Here is a 7,180-nt window from a genome sequence, read left to right on the forward strand (position 1 = left end):
CACTGGCGAGCACGGACGCGCCGCTGCCGCCTCCCCCCGCTGCGCCCGCCGCCGCCGCTCCTCCAACTACATCCCGGGCAACTCGGGCGCCGCCGTGCTCGGCCCGCCTCGGTTCTTTCCGGCTCTTTCCGCCGCGCTCCGCCCCCCGGCCCCGCGCTCCCCTTTGCTCTCGGCCCACTCTGCCTTCGGCAAACATCGGCCCCGGCTCGGGCTGCATCGGCTCTTTCCGCCCCTGCCCCGGTCCTAGAGGCGGCTCCAGCTTTCGGGACACTTCGGCTGTTTCCGGAGCTGCCTTCGGGAAGCCTCGGCTATTTCCGTGCCCCCCACCCAGGAGTGCGCGGTGCTGTTGAGGTTATTGCCGGGCGGGGGCCCGGACCTGACGACGCGTCCACCTCCGCTGCTGGCCGAGCCAGTGAGTGCGGGCCGCTGTCCCGGGGGCATGGCGGGGCTGGGGCGGGAGCCATTTTGTGTCGCTGCCTCCCGCGGCAGGGAGTTGGAGGCGGTGGCGGCGGGCGGCTAAAATGTCCCTGGGGAGGCCAGCCGCTGCCTTTGTTTCCTCTTGTCTCTCCTCTCTCCTCTGGAGCGGGCCGGGAGCATGGCGCAGCAGGCAGCTGCCCTGCAGGGCTGCAACAACGAGGTGGTGCGGTGCTTGGAGGACCTGCGCCTGCGGCGGGACGAGCTGGCCGGCCAGATTCGGCGGGACGAGGAGGAGCGGGAGCGGCTGCGGCGGGACGTGCGGGCGCTGGGCGAGCGGCTGGAGCGCCTGTCTGACAGCCTCGCCTGCAAGGCCGAGGCCCGCGATGACCTGGACAAAATCCTTGCTGAAACCGACGCTGCTTATGTGAAGATCTTGGACAGCTTTCGAGCACTGCTGAGTGTCCTGAAGCAGGAGGCAGGGGGCTTGAGTAAAACGGCAGTGCTGGAAAGCAATGTCACCTAAAACGGGCCAATGTGCAGCCTCCAGCTGAGCTAAATTCCCTCTTGGGTGAGGAATGAGGTTAGCCACAGACCCTCGGGGTAGCAGAGGTGGGGAAGGGCTTGGCTGAGGTCTTTTGTCTGTTTGACCTTTAATTTAATGTCCTAAAGCAGTGTGTAACGCACATAAAATAAAATCACTGTTTTGCTACTAAATATTCCTAACTATTTAATAACCAACACACATGAAGATGTATACACAGGTTTTGCAAATAGATCTGTGGGAAAAGAAGGTCAAATTTTGGTACAAATGTCTTTCCATGTTTGTTTTCAGAGAACATAATAATAATTTTGAAAAAAAGGCTTTCTTTTTAGTTTACCATAGAAAGTCCATGGAAAGCACACAGGGTTTCATAAGTAGTGCTTCCAAATCTGCGAGGAGAGGGCATTTTTGTCTCTCTTCACTCCTGTAGCCAGGAGTTCTGGCTTCTTCAGGGAATCCCCTCTAGTTTTTCTTAATTGCCCTGGAAAAAGAGGTGTTGTAAAACAAATGGGTGGGGAAGGAGAAAAAGAAGTGAAGCGCAGAATAATTCTCATAACTCCTTAATAGCACAATGTTTGGTTTTTGTTTATTGTCTAAATAGCTATCTCTTCGGCTTTTTTATCTAAATAGATTTTTTTTCTTCCTTTTTTTAAGGCGCGTGTTTATCTAAAGTGCGCACATAACACAACCTCTGTTATTGTGTTTACAGGCTCTCAGGCCCATCCAAAAGCTCTTCCAAAAATAAACTGAGACCAGGAACAATCGTACCGAAATAGATTAAATTTAACAGTGACTATCTTTTACTTCCTAAAAATTCTAGCTGATCAAGTTCCTGTAATGTGCCTGGCCACTGTAAATGTATGAAAAGGGAGAGGGAGGTATGTTTAGTAATCTGGCTGTCAATAGATTTCTAAATCTTTAGAAATCATAGCTGCACCTTGCACAAATTCATAGGCGTTTCTGCCCTTATTGTAATTCTGTATAATTGTATTGTTCTTTATGTAACACACTTCCATGAAATTTTTTTACGTAAACTGTCAAAGTTTTGGCTTACTGGGGTCATTTCAGCTGAGGGCAAAAGATTGAAATGCCTGGAGACTTTCTTTTGGATACCTTTTTATGTAGTGCTTCTGGTGTGTTATATATTCACAGTAGGGTTGTGAAGAACACCTGAAGAATGTGGAGACAAAGTATTAAATACACTTCAGAAGTGGAAAATTAGATTAGAGATGGTTCTTGAGCTCTGAAACTTTCTTTTGGATGTGGTTAAACCTAGCTTTGAAATAGGGAAGCAGGTTAGAGACGATGGCCAGAATCTCAATTTTAATCCTATTTTCTGTTTCTAGTGTGTATTAAAACTTCTTTATAGTACTCCGTATGTTCACATACTGTAGCTTTTGCTTTGTTCCAAGATTTTGTGCAGCAGTAAAGCCTTTGTTTTATACTGATTCCATAAATTTAAGGAAATGCAACGGTAGCATCCTCACATAACAGAAACCATGAATCTCTTGGGTACAGAAGTAAATGGTATGTATGTCAGTGCAAACTGTGTCTGGCCATTTTGTCTTTGCAGTTTTATGAAGTAAAAGTTCTATTCTGGTGTGTGCTATGCTACGCTTAAAATATGGGTGAGATTAGAGTGACTCAACTGATTGTCATTACATACATATTCCATTTCCACCAGTCTCCCTTGAGTAATACAGGAGTGATTAAAATTAGATTATCAGGAATGCTGCTGCTATTCTAGTACCCCAGTATTAATCAGGGTAAAATCCCTGCTTCCCTGTTTGCTTATTTTTACTTTAATACAGGGATGTCAAGCTCATCTGGCTCCCCAGGCTGAATCTAAACGTAATAGGATGAGCAGTATCAGGGAGCCATGGGGCTACACCCACACCCCACTCCACCCCTGTGAACACACATCTCCAGTGGGGCTCCATGCCACACATTTCAGCAATGAGCGTGACCATAAATGTCAAGCCTCTAGGAGCCAGGCAGGCCAGATTCCCAATCCCAGACCCAGCTCGCAAACTGCATATTTGACACCCCGCTCTAAGGAACTATCATTACAAATTTCTGCAAAATATTTTGACCGCATCTGGCATTGATCAATACCTAATCACTGTGTCATGATTGTTAATGACATTTCTCATCTAAATTTATTATTTTTTTTAGATCAGTGCAACTTGCATTTCAGTCTGGAAGCTACATGTGTACGCACACCACTTCATACTGGTAATAAATCAGTTTTCTGGAATGAGAGTTCAAATGATCTAAATACAGATTCCTTTTATCATGAATGCTTTGGTTACAGAGAAGTGAAATGGTGGTTTTTATATCTCTTGCATTCTCTATCTTGCTTGGAGACACCAGTTATAGTATAGTTGTCTTAATAACAAGTGGCTCTTTAATTAATGTCTCTGTTGTATTTAAGCAATTAAAACTGGTCTACATTTTGAGTTTATTATGTCTAACTGGCCACTGCAGTGACAAAAATAATGTACTTGAGCTGACTGCTTTTTTTAAAAAAGATTGTGATTTTAGTTTACAAAAACAAGCAAATGACACTGGTTTTCTAGTATCCAAACAATGAAATTTTAGGGTTTCTTTTATATAAGAAGTGATTGCTCACTTCTGTTAACTGAGAAACTACAGATGACAGTGAGATGTCAAATGCACAAATGGAAGACAGAATATGGCCTTTAATCTATGCTGGTGGAGAATGTTTTTTGCCTGTATAGTATATGAGAGATTCTAGAATAGTCATTCCAAATTAAATGTGGGCACTTTTATACCAGAATGGAAATGTCCACACATGGAGTTATTTAAGAATAGCTGCTGCACTTTAAATTCATATGCTACGTTAATCAAGTATGACAAAGGTAATGGATATTCTTTTAATATTGTTTCTAAAAGGGTGCATACTAGATGCAATGTATCACTATGACTCCTGGGTCAGAATGTGGTCCCTTCATATGTGCTCTTAAGGGTAGATATTTCCTTTGGATTAATTAATGTTTCCTTTGAGGCTGCGAATGTGTCTGTATGGCACTGTAGTTGGAGGTTGAGTTCTGTGGCTCCTTGTACGTCCTGCCACTGGCATCTGACAAACCACTTTTCACACTGAGAATGAGGTATTTGTTCATTGTTTACCTCTCACTGCTGTGTGGGTGTAGCACAGAAAAGTATACCCCCCCAGACCTGATCTTCAGTTGAAATGCTATCCCTTAACCCAACTGAATGGAGATTTATGTCAAATGCGAGAACTGCTTCTATGTGAAAGGGAATTGGTTGCAGGGAACACATGCACTAAAGGGCTGGTTATTAACATGTTAGGGAAGTTTGAGCTTGCAGAATCAGGGACTCCAGGTAACTCAGTCCTAGCTACAGGTATGCAGTTTAGTTGCGGTATCTGCCTAAAAGCAGCTGTAAGGGTTTGTTTGTTTTTTATTTATACTACAAATGGGAGAAGAGGGAAGAACAGATAAAAGAGCCTTTCACTGTTTTAATGGTGTCAAAATCAAAAGCTTTTTAGGGCAACAAACTCTGTTGCTCCTTTACATGAGAGTTTTAGGCTGCAATTCTGATGTTAACACGGTCATCTGGACAAAACAAATTAGACTGAAAACTCCTTACTGCAGGAGTGGCTGAGGGTGTTGCTGAGTAATGCACCCAAAATAATGGTACTCGTGTTAAATCTACACATTTTGGATTGTGCAAGGTTGTAACACTGTTGCTTGAAGTTAGGATGCAACTTGAGGAGGGTAAATTTTACTTTCAAATGTGCCTCCCCTGAACAGTAGCACCCACCTCATCAATGGGACAGTGTGTTTACATGACACTTCTTATCCATAGCTCGGAACAGATAAGGATCGCCACAGTTGTAGAAAAGAGAAACAGATTGTTGAAGTTACTGTCCCACATCTATGCAAAAGTGGATGAGACAATGGAAATAGTATGCGGCTACTAGAGACCAAACTGGGGAGAAAAAGATAAAACTATCTCATTTTGCATTAAATTCATGTAAAAAGGACTGGGCCTGTCATAGTTTTAGGCTACTTGTCTGAGGTTGCCCTGCTTAGGTTCCCCTGATGTGTTGTACTCTTCTCATCTTGTTAAGAGTGTTGTCATAATCCATCATGAAGTAGCATATTTTGTGCAGTCTAATTTAAAGTTGTGAAGTTGCTTGTAATAGCAGATAACACACTTGTAGTTATCCTTGATAACAAAAATGTACTTCTGCTGGAACAGCAGTAGCTTCTCTACATCTCTTGTGTGGAAGTTTCAATCATGATTAAGTTTATTGGTACATTTATTTCCAATCTGTTCGGTTGAATTAGGAGCAGGTTTTTGTAAGCACCTGTTCAAACCTGCAGCAGACTGGAAAATTCTAGTCCAGTTTTTCTGTAACTAATTTCTTTGTACATCAGAGATTTCATATATGAAGCTGAGCAAAAAGCAGAGAGTTAATCTTACAACAAATAACTAAATACCATTTTTTTTGCAATGCAGAGTATTCCCTGCTACTGCCACTAGTCCAGTCCGTTAGCAGGAACACTAGAGCAGATAAGGTGGCAGAGTTTGTCTGCATATATTGCAAGCAGAGTTGTACAACGTACTCTGAACAGCAGTGACCACTCAGTGTCTTCTCTGTTAGCAGTTCCACTTGTGGACCTTAATTGACAGTAGCCCTGATATACAGTTTAAAGGAGGAAAGACAAGGGTTGGCAAAACCAAAGAATTCAGATTAATTATGTCTAATTGTTACTGGCATTCAAGTATCTGAAGCAATTAAATAACATACCAAAACAAAGCTCTCCATGGTAAATACTTACCAGCATACCACAGTGTGTGACTAGACCCCAATCAACAACACGGAAAAAATTAAATTAAAACAACACAAGCGCAATAAAAGATTTCTATGAGTTAGGAGGGTTTCCAAGAGCAGTTATGCTTCAGGGTTTTTTTTTCCAAACTGTTTTTCAGTGATGGCGCATTAGGGATGCAGTTGTAATCATCAGGTTTAAGAACCTCATAACAGTTGAAGGAAGTATGTACGGATGACAGTGGACATAAATGGTGAAATCTGGGGCCCAGTCAAATCAATAAGGGTTCTGTCACTGACTTCATTTGGGTCAGGATTCCAGTTCAGTATATCAATGAAGTTATCAGTGCGTGTACTTGGCTGAAATGTTCTTTGCTCGGTAATTAGCTGTCATGAAGTAGCATCTTTTGTGCAATCCTATTTAAAGTTGTGAAAATACTATCAGTGTTTTGTGACTGTCACGTTGAGATAATGGGTTAGAATGAGACTGGTTAGAAACCGTGCAGTTTCAGTCAGTTGCTCAGCACTTCACAGTACTGGGCCATGTGTGAAGAAAGCAACTTCTTACTCTGTTCTGTTCTAAAACACAAATAAGAATTTTTAAATCACAAACCTGCTATCCTTTGTATTCATTCTGCTCTGCTTACTATAGACACAACAATATTTGTAACTGGTTTTGGTTTTTACCTGCATTAATGCCATTACCCAATACAAGAAAGTGAACTCGGTTCTGTTCTGGCTTATGCAATGGTTTCAATACCAGGGGCAAATTTTATGCAATTTGAAGGTGGCTAATTACATGGGAGCAATTTGGCTTGTAAAATGTATCACTTTCTGCCAGCCTGAAGCTTATACTGCTGCCCTGCTCTTCACTTGTGCACTGGGAGCATCTGAACTAGACACTGACATAAGCTTGGAATCCTATGGTGCCATTTTTTACAGTTAGTATTCTGTGCTTGTAAAATATTATATGCAGAAAACCTAAGGAGAATGTTTGCTTGCTTAAGCAGTCATTTGCTTCAGTAATAGGAATCCTGTTAAAAACATGTGAATTGCTTCTTGCACAACACTGCAGAATTGTTTGGTGTATGTGAGAAATGAAGGGGTTCTCTTTTTAATAAGTATTGATCCTACATCTGTGTATGTCACTTGAATGGTATCTGTGCCATAACTGGGAGCGGATGTTTCATCCAGTAGCATAAATACTATAGCAGTCTTTCTGGTCTAGCAGAATGCTATAGTGCACTTTGAGATAATCTGTGCTTTTAAACAGGCAAGGAGTTTTTGGATGTTGAAAGGATTCAAAGTCTATCAAGTAAATGTTTTTAGAAGCACATTCTTATTCCTAGCCAAATCTCTAAGGATTAAAAGTTACTGATATCCCACAGCTTTACTCA

General features: G+C 42.4%; 1 pseudogene; it reads left to right on the forward strand.

Moving 5' to 3' along the window:
- The first annotated feature begins 11 nt into the window (after nucleotides 1-11).
- On the forward strand, nucleotides 12-6,395 carry LOC109307495 (annotated as a pseudogene).
- Nucleotides 6,396-7,180: the final 785 nt, after the last annotated feature.

Source organism: Crocodylus porosus, unplaced genomic scaffold (genome assembly GCF_001723895.1).
Source record: "Crocodylus porosus isolate Cpor-Errol unplaced genomic scaffold, CroPor_comp1, whole genome shotgun sequence".
Lineage (NCBI taxonomy): Eukaryota > Metazoa > Chordata > Crocodylia > Crocodylidae > Crocodylus > Crocodylus porosus.